At 46.1% G+C, this 21,146-nt stretch overlaps 1 pseudogene; it reads right to left on the bottom strand.

Moving 5' to 3' along the window:
* Positions 1-412: 412 nt before the first annotated feature.
* The window catches only part of LOC144826137 (dnaJ homolog subfamily B member 1 pseudogene), a 173,629-nt pseudogene continuing 152,895 nt past the window's right edge, over positions 413-21,146 (bottom strand).

The following is a 21,146-nucleotide window of genomic DNA, read 5'->3' on the forward strand; positions in this document are numbered from 1 at the left end:
GGCACACACGCAGCTGCAACCGAGTACTTCACAGGTCTTTCAAAGACCATTCATTTGTTAACTAAGCTTTTTATTGTGTTTTCACCCCTTCTTAGAGCCCCTGCATCTCCACTCACTGTCTATAGTTGGAAGTTTAGGGCCCCCCTCTCCCCCCAAATGGGCCTCAGTCTAGTTGCGCCTCTGCTGTCTGGCTTATTGACTTTAACAAACATTAATGCACTATGCAGATGTTCAAGTGCACCATACAAATACGGATTTACATGTTTTAAACATTTTACCAGTACCTAACCTCGGTGCACAGTGAAGTCATGGTACCCTGCTGTATATCGGTGAAAAAACAACAGCTTGCATAATGCAACCCCAAGTTTCACACACACTACATTTGGTCAGGCCCAATAGATAAAAACTTGAAAACATGACACCCGTTTTAATACAAGAATGCCTTAAGCATGTTACTATTGAATATTCCTGTATAACACTCACTTTTTACAGTTTTTCTTCAGGCCAAACACCAACTTTCCAGTTCGATTGTTTTGTCCACGTTGTGGCTATGCGGGCAGTATCTGCTCCAGTACTTTCTTTGATGAGGGAGGAATTCAGTCTGGGAACTGAGGATGAGGTCGCCCCGCTGCTCTGCGGCTTTGGGTGGCAGGAGGCCTTCGCCTGGGATTCAGTTTCAATTATGTCGTCCTTGAAGACGGTCGGATGGTCCTGCTGTCCAGGGTCGGGGGATTAACTGTACCACAGAACGCCTCTATCAGGGTGATTTTTACTGGGTGGATAATGTCCGAGCCTTCCCTCTGAAGACTAGATGGGGTTTATCTTTTCAGAACAAAGACTCGATCGGAGAGGATGCTTGTGGGTGTTTCGTCTCCTTCATTAGGGAAGGTAATCTTCATGCCCTTTCTTGATTTCTAAGGTTACAATCTCGTCCTTCGGAGTGTGCAGTTCTGCCGTCTGGATTCAGGTGCTTATCAAAAAATCTTCATTTAACTGCTGCAGCCGGTGTAGATTTCATCAAGATACCTTTAAGTGCATGCACTACTGGAGGGTCTTGATTTTTGCTGACGTGATTACGTCCTCGCTGAGCCCGCAGAAAACCCGTTACTGAATCCACCGACCCCCATCCCAAAGCTGGCAAATGGGTCATTAACTTCCGTGTGTTTGTTGCGCTTCGTGCACAGTAGCACGCATCAAAAGAATTGAAGAACTCTGAAAACATTATGAGGATCACAGTGGAAAGTGTAACTGAATGACGGGTCCACCGAGCCCGCCATCGACGCCCTTCATAATTATATTCACTGTACTTGTCGAAGAACTCTCGTTTTTTGGGGTCACTAACCACGTCTGAAGCCTCGGCAATCACCATTAAGCTGTTCTCAGAGCCTGGCTCCCTCTTTTTGTCACGGTAGTGGCGCAGCGCGCCTGCTTGCAATACGCTTTTTTGACGTCCTCTTCTGAGGCGCCACGGCGGGCCAGTTTTACCGATAGTTGCTAAAAAAAAAATCGCACCTCTGTCACAATTCCACGCAATCAAGTACAGAATAGTTTAATGGGAGCATCCAACCTCACACTTTCAAATACTAGCAATGCTGAAACGGGCAAAACTGCTTAATTTACCTGAAAGCGAGCCCCGCTACGGCCACGGACTTCTGCTTGCATAGACTGAGTGACGTTTAACCCCCACAGCCAATCACTGGCTAGAGCCCAGTCATGGGCTGCTAGCCAATCAGATGCCTCCAAAGACTCTGTGCAAGCTTCGGATTGGCTGTGAGCCCCAGAGTGCCAACAACCTGTTGTACTAACGTGATTTAATGTCTACTTGTCCGTCGGACATAATAGACAATAAATCTTCTTGCCCATCAATAAAAACAACATGGTTCGGGCGTCGGGCGATATGATTCCCCCACCCCTGGGCTACCTGGTGGATTGATGCTCTGGGAGTGTGCAGCTGTGTTTCCCTTTCGTGACCGTAGACCAATGGCCCCTCAGCCATCCAGAGGGGCCTTGGATGGCGACTACATATGGAGGGACTGGATGACTAATCTCCTGACTTGCGGCCTCCACAGTGCGGGCAAGCCTGAACGCACCTGCTCACCCTAGGCCTGTAAAACGGCCTATCAGCGCCCTAGTTCCTGGGAGAAGAATTCGAGATGAGGCACAATTGAGGGGGTAGAGCGAATTGCCTGTTGTGCCTGAGGCTCCTAGGGCTCTTCATTCCTTGCTGGCAGGGGGCTTTCCTGACCGCGCTGGCTGGTGTCGAGACTGGGGGCTTTGGGACTGTTTATACGCTCCTGGCCTGGAGCTTGGACTTATGACAACAGGGGGAGCCTGTGTTACAGCTGGCTGCATGGGCACTAAACCAGATGAGCCAAACAATGAAAACTAAGAGAACAATGGCCAGGAGAACAAGGACAAGAAGAACTAGACTCAGTATGACCACTATTTAGCTGGACCACTGTTAGAAATTAGGGATTCTGGTTGATAGATGTATGCACCATGTCCAAGCAGTATCTACAATCCAAGTCAGGGTAGGTCCACAACCTAAAGTATTCCCTGCCCATGCTATGGTAGCTTTGCAGAGAGCAGTCAGGCTTAACTTTATTATTATTATTATTATTATTATAGGGGTTTGTAAAGCGCCTGGTGACGCCTCCCGGCGTGTCCCCGCTGTGGAGAAAGAGTATTGCAATGTGGATCCAGAGACAGAAATTAGAGAGTAAAAAGATAGGTTTTTAACATTTTCCTGAAGGATGCCTCATCATTCTCTTGTCTGATGTGCATAGGAAGGGTGTTCCATTTTTTTGCTGCCAGAGTACGAAAGGATCTGCCTCCCATTCTAGCTTTTTTAGGGAGCGTTGTTTTAAGCAGACCTGTACCCATTGACCGTAAGGATCTATTAGGTACGTAAAGTGTAGCTAGATCAGACATGTAGGGAGGGGCTTTAAATTAATGATCCTGTGGCCCCAGAGGAGCGCTTTGAATAGTATCCTCTTGCTAATCGGCAGCCAGTGAAGGGCAGCGAAGGAAGGTTTAGAGGGAGCTCTACGGGGGAGTCTTAGCACAAGTCGTGCAGCTGAGTTTTGCAGGACTTGTAATTTCCTCATATTTTTTTCTGAAGTACCCAGCAGCAGCACATTTCCGTAATCTATACGGGAAGTAATAAGTGCCTGAGTCGTGGTACGCCTGGAACTTATCGGTAGAAGATCCAGGGTACGATTGAGGGTTTTCATGACTCCAAAGCACTTCCCTACTGTTTTTAACATGGCTGTCATAGGATAGTTTATTATCTATCCAGACACCCAAATTCTTGGCTTCCTGACTGGGAATAGATACGGGTCCCAAACAAGAGGGCCACCAGTTATTGGTCCAATTTATGTTATTCCCACCTATTATGAGCACCTCGGTTTTAGTTCCATTTAATTTGAGGCAATGCTCATTCATCCATGCAGCAAGCCTGCACATGCATGATTTAGAGGCAATGTGTGAAGTCTTTCTGCAACCTTTCATACAAAAACCCAGTAAAAAGACCCCCAAAAGACTCGACACCAGGTTAGAAAAATAGATTATGATTTTATAAATGAAATAAGACTAAAATGCCAAAACGCCATCCAGTAGAAGTCGAGATATGAATTTTTACATATCAAATGCAAAATATAGTGCTTAGAGGCAAGTAGCATCTAAAGAGTTTATTCCTCACGCTGGACTAACACAAAGTCAAGAGTTCAGGCCAACCATGATGTAGAGCAGGCCGGGTACATAACCCATAGAGGCCCTGGAGCAAAAGGACATTGAACCTGGTCACAACAGTGAGATGTGTTGGTGATTACCACATAGTTGAGGTGTTGAGTCCAATTTTTCAATGCAACTGCAGAGATTCATTGGGTCCGCGAGCGAAGTAAGGGTTCGGAAGTGTGGCAGTTACGAAAGCGATGCGCCGGGTACCTTGACGCTTTAGAGGCAATGCGTCGATCTTCTCCTTGCAGTGGTAGCAATGTGTTGGTTCCGAAGCACTGGTTCCGAGTGTGATGTTGCGGTTATGAATACAATGCACTCGTCCAGTTCCTGCAACTGCTGTAATCCATTGATTCTGCTCTCGCAGGAAAGGATGAATCAGTTACTCTGGAGCAAAGCCCTAGGTCACTTCCAAAAGTCCAGGACTGGGGTGGCACCACTTAGCTGCACAGACTCACAAGCAGATGAGCAAAAGGGTTGGAACGGGAGGATTCTAATTTTTTTTTGCCCCTGAGACAGGCAACAGGAGGCAAGCCAGCAAGCCCTTGCAGTCACCCTGGGTTCTAGTGATGCAGGTCCAGTTCTTCTCACCCAGGCAGAGAGGGAGCAGCAGGCAGTAGAGCAACACAGCAAAGCAAGAGCTCGGCAAACAGCAGTTCCAGCAGAGTGGCAGTCCTTGATCCTCTTCTTCCTGACAGAGTGCCCACAGGTCAATATGTGTACTGATGTGGTAGTGCTAGAGCTCCATTACTTATACCCAGTGGTGCCCTCCTCCCTTCCTGCTTAGGATCCAGACACAATGCAAGAGGGAAACCAATCCTTTGGGTAAAGACTGAACACAGTCCTTTCAGGTGGAAGTGTCAACTCCTCCCTCACATCCTGCTCAGGATGGCCAATCTACTTGCAAATGACCACTCAGCCACACCTACCCTTCCTATGTGTGTGACTGCCTAGATGGAGTACAGGAAGCCAGCTGTCACCCACCCCAGAAGTGTATTACAGGGTCAGGCTGAAGGCACCAAATGGCTAAAGTAAGTAACTGACAGCTAAACTGGAATTTAAAATCCACATTCACCATGAGTTGTGATTTTAAATTGTGCGTTCATTTACACTAAACTTGAAATGTCTATCTCTTCTCAATTGGAAGTTACACTTAAAAGATGTAATAAGGTAATCCCAATATCATCATATGGGAAAGATATCCCTTGCAGTAGTGAAAAATGAAATTGGGAGATTTTCACTGCTAAGCCAAGTAAGGTTTAAAAGTACATGTCCTGCATTTTCAATGCACTGCACCCTAAAGTGTGGGTTATAACGGGCCTTCCTTAGGGGCGACTTATATGCATAAAAAGGGAAGGCCTAAGCCGGGCAAGAAGGTTTACTTGCCAAGTAGACTTGCCAGTGTAAATCTGCACACACAGGCTCTGCAGTGGCAGACCTGGGACATGGTTAAGTGGCTGCTTTTGTGGGTAACACCATCAGTGCGCAGGCCCACTAGCAACATTGCATTTACAGGCCCGGGGCACATGCAGTGCACTTTATTACTGACTTATAAGCAAATTAAATATGCCAAGTGGTGTTCAGCCAATGTTATCCTGTTTAGGAGAGAGAGCATGCACACTTTAGTACTGCCCAACAGCTGTAAACTGTGCAGAGTTCTGAAACCAACAAAAACGAGATCAGACAAACGGAGAGAGGCAGGCAAAAATGTGTGGGAATACCACCCTAAGGCTGTCAGGTGTAACACACAGCATTTAAGAGGACCAGATCAGAGGGGAGCAGGGTCAGAAGTCCAAGAACAAGGTGGAACAGGCAAACCAGAGTACCTAGAGAACTAGTAGAACTAAGATGGGGTTGGGGACTAGGGGGGCTAGAAGGGATAGGGAAACAAAGGCCAGTGTGATCAGCATCAGAAGACAATATCCTGGTGGATCAAGCAAAGCAGTACAAGAAATAGGAACACCAGACCTACATGGGCCAGAGGGACCAAGAGCTGCAGTATTGGCAACTTCAAATGAGGGAGACTAGGTAAACCAGAGAGGCAAGTTCACAAGAACGAGGGGAACATAATTAGGATGAGGAGGGTTAAAATGACCAGTACTTGGAGCCTAGGAAGCCAGAGGGCCAGGATACAGTAGACTAGGGGCTGGAGTACCTGGAAAGGATTACCAGAAGGACCAGGATTGTGTAGGCCAGGCCAAGGAAGGACTAAGGCGCATGCAGGAGGCTCTGGACCATTAGAACTAGTAAAGGCTGGGATGATTGGTGGTGGGACAAGACTAGATATTGCAGAACAATGGGCACAAGTAGCAAGAGGACTGGGAGCACTAGCAACAAGAATGTTAGTACCAGAGTGAGAGAACTCTGAAGTTCAAGACCAGGAGAACAATATGCTGTGGGTCCAGGAGACCAGTTTAAATAACACAGAGACTAGATATCCCCAGTGGGACCAACATCAAAGGCATGACCAAAGGCGCTAGGAGGAACATGGAAAATAGGACTATGGAAACTAAAAAGATTGTTATTGTTATTGTTATTGTTAGTGAGGTTTTGTATCGCGCCTAATCACCTGCAGGTCTCTAAGCGCCCGGAAAGATGGTAACAGACAATAACTTAGCAAGATGGAAGCTGAGGTCATAGCTGGATTATACAGTGCTCATGCTTTTGCTGAACAGAAATGTTTTTAGGCTCTTCCTGAATCGTAATAGATTCCCTTCCCGGCGCAGCACCTCCGGCAGCCTGTTCCATAGCTGAGGAACTAGCACTGAAAAGGCTCTCCCTCCCTTGGTCACTAACCTATAGCGAGGACAGACCAGTAATTGGGCGTCTGAAGATCGAAGTGTTCTCATAGGGCAATAAAGTTGCAGACGATCTTTGATCTAGGCTGGGGCTTTGCCATAGATTGCCCTATGGGCCGTGCATAAGTTCTTAAATTCCACTCTTTCTTTAATGGGGAGCCAGTGCAGACTTTGTAGTAGGGGAGTAGCTTTAGGTCTCCTCGGTAGCTTGAAGATCAACCGGGCAGCATCATTCATTATGACCTGAAGTCTACTGGTCAGAGTTTTAGGTAAGCCAAGGTAAAGGGCATTACCGTAATCAATTCTGGAGATGATGGTGGCGGCTACTATTGATCGCATCATGGATTGTGAGAGGACAGGAATTAACTTCCGTAGTTGCCGAATGATGTTTGTGCAACTTCCCACAAGGACAGATCCAGAATGTTCATGAAATCAGGACCAAGTGAAACAGATAGAGCAGCACCTGAGTACTAGGAAAGATCCAGGGTGTTCATGAAATCAAGACCAAGTGGACCAGATAGAGCAGAACCTGAGTACTAGGACCAAGCTGGGGAGGATCTGAGCTAACAAGGCCTGCCAGAGCGTAGAAGAACACATGGACTGGACAAGTGTGGTCAGGAGGACAAAGACCAATATGACCAGGTTCAGGGCGACCAGAACAAAGGAAATTAAGATCAAGAAGACCAGGACCATTGAGTGCAGTGACAGGAGGACACAGAACAGAGCCAGGAGAACAATGACTAGGAAAGTCATCCCTGAGAAGATAATACAAAAGTTGACCAGAGTGGGGCAAGAGGACCAGCAGGATCAGGCACACAGTAACAGGACTACTAGGTACATGGTGAAAATAACCAGGAAAAAGTAATCAATGCCAAGAGGACAAAAAAAACAGGACTGGGGAATCAGGAAGGTCCATTATGGATGGAAGATATGGTTGAACAAGGACAAGAGTTATGAGGAAAACCAGGCTAATGAGTCCAAGACTAGGATGCTTGGTAAGACCAGGCACAGGGGAATTGAACCTAGAACAACCCAAACAATAAAGATCAGGACCAAGAGGAGTAGGTTCAATAGGTGTGAGAAGGGCAAGTATTATGACAACCGAGAATAGGAGGATTAGGCTACAGTTGACCTGTATGATCAGATCTAGATCACAATCAAGCAGAGCTAGAAGGATATGCTTTAAGAGGACCAGTACACAGAGGCCCAGGTGGACCAGGACCAAGGGAACCATGAAGTTTAGGATGAAGAGGGTGAAGAACTGGTTAACGAGGATGATCAAATGACTAGAATAAGAAGAAAAAGAAAGATCAGGACCAGACTGACCGCAGCCATGAGGATCTGGCCTAAGGGCTAGAAAAAGGATGGCTAAGAGTATAAGGAACAGGATGGCCAGGTCGAGGAGCACCAGAACAAAGAGAATCATGACCAATTGATGTAGAATCAAAAGAACAAGATGGAGGAAGACTAGGGCCTGGAGGGTCAGGACCAGACCAAAAAAGGACTTGGACAGTTGGGAGAAAGAGGACTTTGGCAAGCAAAACCAGGGGAAAGGAGTAAACACAGAATAAGGGAGGGGCTAGGACCAGTGCTACTTAGAGAATCAGAGCCAGAAGGAACAAAGCAAGAGGGACTCAAGGAATCGTGACCAAGCGGACCAATAAGAGGGCAATACATGCCAATGGGTAGGGCAACAGTGAATGGACCTCGATGGCCCGGAGGACCAGGGCTAAAATGACCATGCTTTGGAGTTCACAAGTAATGACAACCAGGAGCAAGAGGGCCAATGTCAACAGGTGCAGTACCAAAATGATCAAGATGACAGGGTACAGGGCCAGAACACCAAGGCAATGCAAACTAAGAGGACAATGTCTAAAAAAAACAGGCCAAAGAGTACAAGGATACAGAAGGCCAGGTGGAACAAGAGAATAGTGGGAGCTGGGTTATCAGGAATCAGATGAACAGACTGAGAAAGAGCAGATGGAGCATGACAAGGGTACCAGACTCAACAGGATCATTAAGGTCCAAGAGTACTTTGTCTTGGAGGGTGAGGATGGCCGGGAGGACTGGAACCAAGCAGTCAAGACATTCAAAGACCTACACAAATGGACCAGGAGCAAGAAAAGCAAGTCCTGTGTGCACAAAATAAGAAGGAGTACAATGGCCAGGGCTAGACAGACCAGAGTGAGGAAAATTAGGAGAATAGCACATGGAATACCCGGAGCAGTGGTCTAGGCTACCGAAGCCAAAAAGACTAAGTAGTACCAGCAACACCACAGCTAAGGAGTCAAGAATATCGAGGTGCAGAGGCCCACGAAAATCAATACCTGCCTACCCAGACAAGAAGGATCAGGGTGACAAGGAAATGAAAGACCAGGATAAGTTGGACCAGGATGACAGGAGTCAGGAAGATGAAACCTGGTGACTAGGGCCAGGAAAAAGAAGTGGATGACCAGAACAAAGATGATCAGGACGAGTTAGTGCTGAACCAGGGTGGCAATGAGCAGAAGGAATTGGAAGACATGATCCAAAGATTATCATAATCATATGGGAGAGAACCAGGAGGGATGGCAATCAGGAGCAGTTAGATCAAGGCTATTAGCACCGATTAGGACCAGAGTGAGTTGCATGAGATATACTAGAAGGATCCGTGTGATTCTAGGTCACTTGTATTAGGATATCCCACTTGTAAAGGGCTCCTATCCATGTTTCTTATTCTGTCAAGCCTGGGATATCCAACTTTTTCAGTCTACTTTAAACACTAATGGGGAGTATGGGCTGATTAAAAGCACAGCATGCAACTTTGAGTTGCAAGTGGCAGCAGATGATGTCTGATGCTGGTCCGAGGGTGGGTCTGGAGCCCAAGGGGCAACAACATGGCAGTGGATAGGTGGAGAGGATTGTAGTCTGTGAAGGATGGCAGAAAGGGTTTAAGACATTCTGAGGTCTGCACTCAACGGTCAGTAGCTGTCAAAAAAATGATCTTTTGACATGATTAGGCTGTTTCCAAATCAGTTAAACCCGCCCAACAGTACCCTACCAGCTGACAATCAGCTCACCACGCTTAACCGAGTGTCACCGTTTTTTTCATTTTTGTTGCACTGCTTGGCCACTTTAGGGAGCCACAGCAGTAGAAAACATTCTGGGACTCCATAATGGGTGCCCCGGACTGATACAATGTGTTTTTATGGCACCCAGTCAGTGTTGCAGCAGTGCCCCCACCTCCCAGCAGGCAAGGTTGTTGGAGGCTGACTCCTCAGAGTCCCACCCTAGAGAATCCAAAAGCAGGCATCTCAAAACTGGATCTCAAACTCTCCTCCTACCTTGTCGTTTTGACGAGTTCACCGATATTTTATCAAGGGGTAGTGCTGGCAGATTCACCTACATGTTCCTTCCTCATCACTCAGCCTATTTGAGCAGCTGCTATCATCCAATAACACATTTAAATCAATTTTTAAATCTTCATTAGAAGTCTTGCCTGGAGGTCACTGTTTCATTAAGGCTAACGCTTCTGAGATCAAACAGTGTTGCCTAACATGGCGATTGTCCATAAATGCTCAAAGAATTTGCCTGATAGTGACATTTTTGTTAGCAATCATATTTTTCTGTAACACGCATTAATAGGATATGAGAAAAGATTTTGCTGTTTGTGTACTTGCTTAACTCCGTAAAGCAGCAAGCAATAACTGAAAAGTGCACGGCCATGTGACCTATGCAAACGATCGACTAGTCACAACGTGGCACCACTTTTGATCCTTTTTATTTTGATCGGATGAAACTAGAAATAATGAAGATGCGTTAAAAACTGTAAATTATAATGCAGCAGATGCTAAATTATATGGCACATGCAATATAATAGTTATGTGAAAACCAGCACAGCAGCAGGATTACATATTTACAGTGTTCCTCACTGGAGAGTCATTATGTGTCTAATACGGGTCTTTTATTTAAAACAAAAAACACACTAAGGGCCCCATTTGAGAGGTGCACACAGAGGCGGCCCTTGCTCCAATCGCTCCCTTGGCTGGAAGGATAAATGCCACACTTGCTGATCAAAAAATGCAGCAGCAGGTCCTTTACATACATCAGTTACGGCAGAGGGTGAGGGGTAGATGGGAGAGTAAGGTAGAGGGGTGAATAGGTGCTAAAAGATATCGATTGCAGCACGTTAAGAGTGGTTGGAAGTACTTTAAACTGAATCACTCGAGCCAAGGTAGGGGCATTTCTGGTTGTAGAACCTTTATGCAAATAGTTATTTTCAACCCTCAGAAAATTGCTGCCTCGGCCCAGCTCGCCTATGCCATGCCAAGAGCAAGCCCTGAGTCCAAAAGTGATAAATTGTGCAGAAATGATTTCTGCGCCTATCTTATCACTTTGTGCATGTTACACGATGCAGTGGCAGCTGGTGACTTTTGAAAGTGGTGAAGGTGTAAAATAATTGCTGTACTGCACTGCGGGAAGCAAGCGAGCCTGAACCACCTATGGGGGATTTGTGGAGGTTTTCTCCCTGAGAACAATTTGAAAAAAGAGTGTGCAAATGGTGCATTTTCAAGCAAATTTGAGAAAGCAGGAAGGTTAATAAAGCAATTCTAAGGTCCATTTCGTACATTTATCATACTCTCAGGGTGGAATGTTTACTACTCAAAAATAAAACAAATTGTGCCCAGAAAAAAATGGTGCTTAAATGTACATGCAGACGAACATCATTGCACCTTTAAACCAGGGTGCAATGAGGGCCATCTAAGCCAGTGAAATATCTGGTAAAGCCAGGTGTATTAAAAAAACATGAACTGCGTAATTCTTAAATATGGAACGTGTCTCAAATTATTTTAGATTTATAAAAAATAATGTCCAGAGCAAACCTTGTCATGCTGTTTGTTTCGGTGACTTTACTTGAGGAAGCGTATTCATTTTCACTACTTGCACAGAGGCTCAAGGCACCCTTGCTACGCCACTAATTTTCTTCTCTCATTCTGTCTCGCTGCACCCACCAACGCATTGGGAGGAGCTTACACGATTAAACCAAGGACACAAGACATCATACTCGCTTCATGTCACTCACAAGCCAGTGCACTACAAAACAGTTGAATGGTGGTGTCACTTAAAGACTTGTTATGCTGATTATTTGTTTTTTACCCAGACCTGTTTTCTTGCAATTCTCCATAATGGAGAGTTGTCATCGTACTCATCTCTGAGGTGTGTTTCAGTTATATGAAAGAGGGTGCTATTTACAGTCAGCAGAGACAAGCATGCCCATGATATTATACCCATGCGAGTTTTACTCAATGGGCCGCCTTTGCTATGCTACAGAAAATGTAACCGCGATTGGCTGAGTCTGTGATTCACTTCTATTGTAACAAACGTGGTGTGAAACACACCAGCCTTTCCTATTGAAAAGCTGTGCATGTACCTCGACTCTAAATATTCAGAGAAGTTAATAAATTATGTCTGCTATGTGCAATTTGATAAATAGGTATGTTCCTGGAACTACAACAGACCACATGGATCAATATGAAAGGTGTAGACAAGCAAATTAATCCATCTGTCGCTTAATGTTTTAACCATCTATTAGAAATGCACGATTACGTAAAGGTAATCTTAATTCCATAACATCGCCTCATGTTACATCATGTCGTGTAGATACTGGTACTAGGAAGGGTTGATGCATACAATATATGTGTAATGCCAATCACTGTCTAGGCGTCTGCATTGGAATGTATGGTCACTGCTAGCAACAACCATAACCGGGTGCGTTAGCATCAATCCTGGCATGTGCCAACAACCCCAACACATGCTTCATTGAGTGACCAGTGGGGTTTTACACTAAGCGACACTTCCAAATTCCTGCAGTTCCAACCAGATGCCCCTGGGCTGAACGCTCCTGTTTAAGCATGAGGTGATCGGCTGGTCACAAGTTCGAATACCAGCAAGAAGTACTTTAATTTCCATCGTCCTGATGAGGGTAAACAAATTCCATTAAATTTGGCAGTGAAGCATGCGCTTCTTTTTTTAAATAGAGACTATTTAGGCATTCTTTCATTCGCTCTGTCATAAAAAGCATATCTCCCGTTTTATACTTTACAGTTGACCTCTTTTATAAATCCTGCAATACTAAATTAGGATGTTGTGTCCCAGTAGCATGCCATTCCCTTAAAAACATTCCAACAAAAGTGTTCTGAAAAACAATCATGACGTGCACTAAATTAACAAAACAGAAAAAATACTTCTATGTCAAAGGAAATCAAATGTATGCACTGCCAAGATTTCCCATGGCGCTTACCTTCCTGAGGGCTTGTTCCAGATTGCCAGTGCAAGTGACGCCTGCCAGGTTCCAGGGGTGTTGTCCCGTCAGCAGGGCTTCTGTCTCCTCTCTGACTACAGGCCCGAAATACCATTCAGACAGTAGACTTGTCTCCAAAGTTGAAGCGCTGAAGATCAAATTGCGGCCTCCTCACAGTCCTGCAGTTAGCAGCGCAGGAAACAGACACCTCCTGGAGTTTGCTAAGTGTCTCTTTAGAAGTCCATATGGCAATCTGTACACAATCGACTTTTGACCTTCCTGCCTGCCTGCAGCCTCTACTCCTCCCCTTCACAACTCGACATAGGGCAGATACACCCCCCCTGTGATGAATTGGGAAAGGGTGGGGTGACCATCATCTTCACTCCCTGACTGAAGGGGATCCCCGGTGCTACAGGGCTTCAACCTGAAGCGCCCGGTGCAGACCTTTACCCACAAGTCATCAGGGGGTGGAGACTGGAGCTCGAGTCTATGTCTTTGCCAAGCTGCTGACCTCACAGGCCTCAGGGATATGAGCTCATCCGCCCAGCAAATACATCAGACTCAGGCGCCAGGGCCCACCCAAAGGCAAGAAGTTTAGGAATGTATTGGACTCGCTGGCAGTGTGTCAGCACATCAACAGCCCTGCCCCCAACAAACGTGTGTACATTTTTTTTGATAATAGATTTAAAGAGATTTTATTTAACTTTAGCAATGGCGACGCTTGGGGGGATAAAAATAAAGGGGGCAGAGCCCCGACGCCCCTTATCAGAAATCGCCACAGACAGGATGAATGGAAATAGCTTTAACTGTCTGATGACTTGTGCACATGCTTTTCACACTAGGTGTTATCCAGCTGCATAGCTAGACCTTGTGCTGCCCATGGCGGTCCCTGCATTTGCCGTGGCCCCACATGTAAGGTGGGTGGTAGTACTGGCGATTCCTGAGTTGCCATCCCACAGCAACTCAGTTAACCCCTTTGACGCTGATGACGCAGCGGTTCCGTCATCAGCGTCGGTTGGGCTGTGCTGATGACGGAACCGCTCCATCATCGGCACAGCCCTCGGGGGGAACGCTGGCGCTCCCCTCCTGGGGCATTGATCTAGGTCCATTTAGGAGGGGTGGCAGCGGAAGACTTTCCGCTGCCACCCCCTGGCCCCCCCACGCTTCCTGGTGACATCAGGGCGCACAGCGCGCGCCAATGTCATCAGGAAGCGCTGGGCACGCTGGAAGCCATTTGTTTCCAGCGCGTCCAGGAAGAAGGTTGGTAAAGCGGTCTCCGGTGGGGCGGGGGTGCCGATTCTCGGTGCCTTGAGGCATCGAGGGGGAGGAAACAGTGTTTCCTCTCCCCTGATGTTCCAATGCAGGGCATTCCTGGTGCACGATCGCGCACAGCATTGCGATCGTGCACCAGGAATGCCCCACTAGACACCAGGAATTGTTTGTTTTGCCTCAATTTTTTGTAGGAAGTGACCCCTTGGGCAAGGGTCGCTTTCTTTGGGTGGCATATTTATTTACAGACTTTTCTGCCCCCCCTGGGGCAGATTGACCACTTTTTGGGCCGAATCTGGACCCAGGGGGTGTGGATTAGCCCACTAGACACCCGGGATTTTTTTTTTTTTTTATAAAGGAAGCGACCCCTTGGGCAAGGGTCGCTTCCTTGGGCCCATTTGTTTTCAAAAATATGTTCTGCCCCCTCTGGGGGCAGATTAGTGTCTTAATTTGGCCTCTCTGCCCTCTGTAGGGTTGCTTCTAGGGGGCCCAAATGTATAAAGATTTATATTCTGCCCCTCATGGGGACAGACACCCCATTTGTGACATACCCTGTGACATAGCCTGTTGTAATGTGTGTTGTTTTTGTTTCTTCTAATGTGTATTGTTTTATTTTCTCTTTAGATTGTTGCAGTGTGCGGTTCCGTTACTGGTGGTTCTGCTGTTTGTGTAGTTGCATGTGTTTGGTAAGAGACCTTTTTTGTTCAATTGTAATGTAATTGTTTTTTTTTGCAAAGTGTGTAATAATACGAGTATGTTTGGTTTCTGTTTTTTGTGATTGTAAAACATGTTTTGCATTTATTCTTGAAGTACACTTCTGTATATGTAAGTTTTTTTTTCTTCTTTCTAGTGGGATATCGTTGCCTATTTGCTGTGCCTTTGCAGAGTAGGTGCTGGTGAGTGTAGCTGTCTCTTGTAAGTGAATTGTATATTTTTTCAATATATAGATATTTGTGATAAAGGCTTACATTTTTTTACTTACTTTGCACAGTGTTGGGGTTGTTGAGTTGTTTGTGCAGACTCCTTTATTTGTAAGGATAATGGCTAGCTGCCGGATTACTGCTCAGCAAGTTGTTGGAATGCTTTTTGATTCTTCCACTGACCATGGTCCAGAGACTGACTCTGATTCTGAGCCAGAGGTGGGAGGTGAAGATTCAAGTAGTGAGTTTTCTCTACACATAGCTTCATCTGATGATGAAGATACTCTGAGTGCTGATGAAGCTACTTTTGGTGTGGATGAAGTGCCTCTGGTTGCGGAGGACATTGCTGTGCCCATAGTGCAGCAAGAGGCATCTGGGCTGCAGCCTGGGGCTTCTAGACTTCCAGTTGGTGTAGTGAGACAAGAGGCAGCTGGGCGTCAGCCTGCGGCTGCAAGACTTGACATTGAAAGTGCTGACCTCTGGGTTGCACCAGGCATGGTACAGCCGGCATTGCCTGAATTTACTGGTGTTCCAGGGTATAGGGTGAACACTGAAAACTTTTTGCCAATTGATTTTTTCAAGTTGATTATGGATGATGTGTTTTTGGCAGAGATTGTAGAGCAGACTAATTTGTATGCAGAACATTTTTTGAGGGTGAACAGTGCCAGCCTTAAGCCCCACGCTAGAGCTACCCGGTGGACTCCCACAAATTTGGAGGAGATAAAAAAGTTTTTGGGTTTAACTTTTTTGATGGGCTTGCTTAGGAAACCATCAATGGCTTCATATTGGTCTACTAGTCCCTTGATGGCAACAGCTATATTTCCAGCAGTCATGAGTCATGATAGGTATTTGCTTCTGCTTCGGATGATGCATTTTGTTGACAATAGTTCTGCTTTGGCACAAGATCACCCTGATTGTGACCGTCTTTTCAAGATACGGCCTGTCATTGATCATTTTGTTGATCGATTTCCTGAGATCTTTTATCCTGGGAAAAAAATTGGAGTGGATGAGTCTTTGCTGTTGTTCAAGGGCCGCTTGGTATTTCGGCAATACATTCCTAGTAAGAGGGCACGCTATGGAATTAAGCTTTATATGCTGTGTGACAGTCTGACTGGATATGTCTCTAATTTCAGGGTGTACACCGGTAAGGAATCCAGGATTAACCCCCCTGGTTGTCCGTCGACCTCTGGAGTGACTGAGAAAATTGTGGGGGAACTTGGTCGTGGATTTTTTAACAAAGGCCATCATTTATATGTAGATAACTTCTACACTGGTGTGTAGTTGTTCAGGGAATTGGCCAAAGTGGACACTGCTGCTTGTGGCACAATCCGCTCAAACCGTAAAGGTTTCCCAAAAGAACTTGTTTGTCAAAAGCTTGCTCAGGGACAGTGCAGTGCATTGCGTTGTGAGGAGCTCTAGCTGTGAAGTTTTCAGACAGGAGAGATGTCTACATGTTGACTTCCATACATGATGAAAGCACTGAACCGGAGACTGTTTGGGGTCAGGTTGCAGAAGCGTGCAAACCTGTGTGCATAATAGACTATAATAGGCACATGGGTGGCGTTGACAGAGTAGATCAGAGGTTGGAACCATATGCTGCTCTTCGTAAGGCTTACATTTGGTACAAGAAGTTGGCTATCCATCTTTTCCACTTGGCAACCTTTAATGCTTTTGTTGTGTTCCAGAAATCTTTTCCCCAGTCAACAATGACTTTTGTAAAGTTTCAGGAGTCTGTAATAGGCAGCCTTGTTTTAGTGGAACAGGCAAGTGTTCCTAGAGTTGGAGTGGTGGAGGATGTTGCTAGATTGAAAGATCACCACTTTCCTGATCAAATTCCTCCTACAACCTCAAAAGACTTTCCCAGTTGGAGATGTAGAGTCTGTTGGTGAAGAGGTTTGTGGAAGGAGGTTCGTATGTACTGCCCCGACTGCCCTTCAAACCCTGGGCTGTGTGTACCTGCTTGTTTTAGATTGTACCACACGCAAAATAATTTTTGGGAGCATCCATGAGTGTTAAAGTGAACTGGTTGGTCTAGTGGTAAAGTGAACTGGTTGGTCTTTATTCTTTAAAACTTATTGTTCAGTTTCAAAGTTGGCATTTGTGTAGTGTTTTTAGATTTAGTTGTTGTGTTAGTAGATTTGTATCAATTTGCAATTTGTTTTTGTTTTTCATTTGTTTTGAAAAAAATCTAAAGTATGAAGATGGTTTTCATGTAGTGTCCATTGTCTGACGGTGTGCATGGTTTGGCGCTTGGCTGGCAGTGGCTGTGGACTGGTGCTTGTCTGGCGGTGTCTGCGGACTGGTGCTTGGCTGGCGGTGTGCGTGGTCTGTTGTTTAGTTGGTGGTGTGCGTGGTCTTGCGCTTGCCTGGTGGTGTGTTGGATTGGTGCTTGGCTGGTGGTGTGCCTGGGCTGGAGCTTGGCTGGTGGTGTGTGTGGAGTGGTGCTTGCCTGGGGGTGTGTGTGGACTGGTGTTTGGCTGGTGGTGTGTGTCGTCTGGTGTTTGGTTGGCTGTGTGCATGGTATTGCGCTTGCCTGTTGGTGTGTTTGGATTGATGCTTGGCTGGTGGTGTGCCTGGACTGGTGCTTGGCTGGCTGTGTGTGTGGAGTGGTGCTGTCCTGGTGGTGTGTGTGGACTGGTGCTTGCCTGGCGGTGTGCGTGGTCTGGTGTTTGGTTGGCGGTGTGCGTGCTCTTGCGCTTGCCTGGTGTTGTGTTTGGATTGGTGCTTGGCTGGTGGTGTGCCTGGACTGGTGCTTGGCTGGCGGTGTCTGTGGACTGGTGCTTTCCTGGCGGTGTGTGTGTGGACTGGTACTTGGCTGGCGGTGTACGTCGTCTGGTGCTTGACTGGCGGTGTGTGTGGTCTGGTGCTTGGCTGGTGGTGAGCGTGGATTGGTGCTTGGCTGGCGGTGTGTGGGAAGTGACTTAATGCTGGATACTACACACAGTGCTAGTTGAGCGCCACTCCATGTAATCCATGAGTTTATGTAGTTGCTGTGTCAGGAATGTGGGCGTGTGAAAGTGATGGGCCCTTGATTGGCATTGTCTGCTGGTGGAAGTGTAGTAATGTGATGGGTCCGCGGCTGGCGGTGTGAATATTTAGTATGTGTCACATGTATGAAAGGTGTATGAATGGCCTGTAAAGCGGTTGGTGCCTTGTCGTGGCTTTACAGCTCACGAACTGTGAGTTAATGGTTCAGTTTCTTGTCCTTTCCATTATTAACAGTGTATTTCATTTTTTGTGAAATCACTTGCTAATACAATGGTATATACTGAACCATCACTCACCCTCGTGCCAAATCCAACCAGTATGTGTGTGTGTTTGAAAACTTGATGTCTGTGTAGTTTTTTTTCTTTTTTTTTTTTTGAAGCAGGACGCACCTTGTCACTTTTTTTGTAAATGTTGTGATGTGTTGCTTTTGTGCCTGGTGGTGTGAATGGTCTTCTGTGTGTCAGGTATGAAAGGAGTGTGAATGGCCTGTAAAGCGGTTGGTGCCTTGAAGTGGCTTTACAGCTCACGAGCTGCGAGTCATTGGTTCAGTTTTTCAGTGCATTTCATTTTTGTGAAATCTCTTGTTAATAAAATTATATATACTGAACCATCACTCACCCTCGTGCCAAATCCAACCAGTATGTGTGTGTGTTTGAGGAATAGATGGCTGTGTAGGGATCTTGTTTTTCCTAGTCTCTGTGCCAAGGTGTACATCCTGCTTACGAATAACCTGCCAATTGTAGATATTCTTGAAAACCCATGGGACTACATGGTGATGTCTCTCTGGTGAAATCTAACAATTAATTGTATCCACAATATCCTGCAAAACTCACAATGTCCGTCATATTTTCCTTGCAATATTGCGCCCAAATTGTCATGCTGCACAAGTAAACAACTAATTTTGTCAAAACTAATTGGTTTAGCTAGGGGGGTCACATGGGTTTTTCACTCCTTCCTCGGTTGCCATCTAGGGAAACCTTGCATACCCATACATTTATGGAAAGTAGACATCCGGGGGCTTTCAAGGGGGTATGGGTTGCATGGATCCTCCAACGTTTCTTTTCTCAGAATCCCTAGCAAACTTTAAATGTAGCTGAAATAATTTATTTTATTCAAACATTTATGTGTTTAAAAGTGTGGCATCACGGGCTCACACACATTTCCACCCACCCAGCGTTCCCCCAGGTCTCCTGAAAAAAATGGTACCTCACTTGCTTGGGTCTGCCTAGTGCCTGCGACAGGAAACAGCGCAAAACGCAACGTGGTCGCACCGGAATTTTCGCAGTGAAAACGGGCCCTTTTGTGGCAAAGTGCCTTACTTTCGTTTTTGAACCCTAGCTCTGCCGGCACCTAGAAAAACCTAGCAAACCTATACATTTTTTAAAACTAGACACCCAGGGGAATTCAGGATGGGGTGAATCAACTGCCTCCCACCAGGTTCTGTTACCCGGAATCCCTTGCAAAACTAAAAAATTGACAAAAAAATGCATTTTCCTCACATTTCTGTGGTGGATAGTTCTGGGATCTACGTGGATCAACAAATTTCTACCCACCCCGCGTTCCCCCAGGTCTACCGAAAAAAATGGTACCTCACTTTCGTGGGTAGGCATAGTGGCTGCAACAGAAAAAGGCCCAAATCGTACAGTGGAGAATTTAAAATAACCTTTAGCAAAACTACCTTCTATTTTTGGGGGGGCACCTGAGTTTTTGGCCCGGGGCTCGGCGGCAAACTTGTGAAACTACCAAACCCAAACAGTTCTGAAAACTAGACACCCGGGGGAGTCCAGGGAGGTATGGCATGCGTGGGTCCCCCAATGTTTTCCTACCCAGAATTCCTTGCAAACCTTAAATTTAGGAAAAAAATCACTTTTTCAAACTGTTTTGCATGGGATCTCCGTGCCGGCACAAATGTCCTACCAGCCAGCGTTCCCCTTGATCTCCCGAGTAAAATGATACCTCACTTGTGTGGGTGGGCCAAAGGCCTGGGACTAGGATGACCCCAAAACAGTAGAATTATCTGTGCTTAATTTGTCAATCCTGAATGCTACAATGTCTTATAAATACATTTTTGGCCTGTTCTGCTTTTGCCCACCCACACAAGTGAGGTATAATTTTACTCGGCGGAACAATGGGAATGCTGGGTGGTAGGACATTTGTGCCGGCACAGAGATCCCACGCAAAAAAGTTTGGAAAAGTGATTTGTTTACCTAAATTTAAGGTTTGCAAGGAATTCTGGGTAGGAAAACATTGGGGGACCCACGCATGCCATACCTCCGTGGACTCCCCCGGGTGTCTAGTTTTTAGAACTGTTTGGGTTTGGTAGTTTCACAAGTTTGCCGCCGAGCCCTGGGCCAAAAACTCAGGTGCCTCCCCCCAAAACAGAAGGTAGTTTTGCTATAGGTTATTTTAAATTCTCCACTGTACGATTTGGGCCTTTTCCTGTTGCAGCCACTATGCCTATCCACGCAAGTGAGGTACCATTTTAATCGTGAGACCTGGGGGAACACGGGGTGAGTGGAAATTTGTTGATTCACGCAGATTCCAGACCTTTCCACCACAGAAATGTGAGGAAAATGTGTTTTTTTGTAAATTCTTTAGATTTGCAAGGGATTCTGGGTTACAGAACCTGGTGGGAGGCAGTTGAGTCACCCCATCCTGAATTCCTCTGTGTGTCTAGTTTTCAGAAATTTATAGGTTTGCTAGGTTTCCCTAGGTGCCAGCAGAGCTAGGGTTCAAAAACAAAAGGTAGGCACTTTGCCAAAAAAGGACCAGTTTTCACTGCGAAATAGCGGTGCGAACACATTGCGTTTTGCGCTGTTTCCTGTCGCAGGCACTAGGCAGACCCAGGCAAGTGAGGTGCCATTTTTCTCGGGAGACCTGGGGGAACGCTGGGTGGGTGGAAATTTGTTGATCCACGCAGATTCCAGCACTTTCCACCACAGAAATGTGAGGAAAATGCGTATTTGTCCCCAATTGTTTAGGTTTGCAAGGGATTCTGGGTAACAGAACCTGGTGGGAGGCAGTCGAGTCACCCCATCCTGAATTCCCCTGGGGGTCTACTTTTCAAAAATGTATAGGTTTGCTAGGTTTCCCTAGGTGCCAGCAGAGCTAGGGTTCGAAAACTACAGGTAGGCACTTAGCCATAAAAGGGCCAGT

Source organism: Lissotriton helveticus, chromosome 3_2, assembly GCF_964261635.1.
Source record: "Lissotriton helveticus chromosome 3_2, aLisHel1.1, whole genome shotgun sequence".
NCBI classification, from domain to species: Eukaryota; Metazoa; Chordata; class Amphibia; order Caudata; family Salamandridae; genus Lissotriton; species Lissotriton helveticus.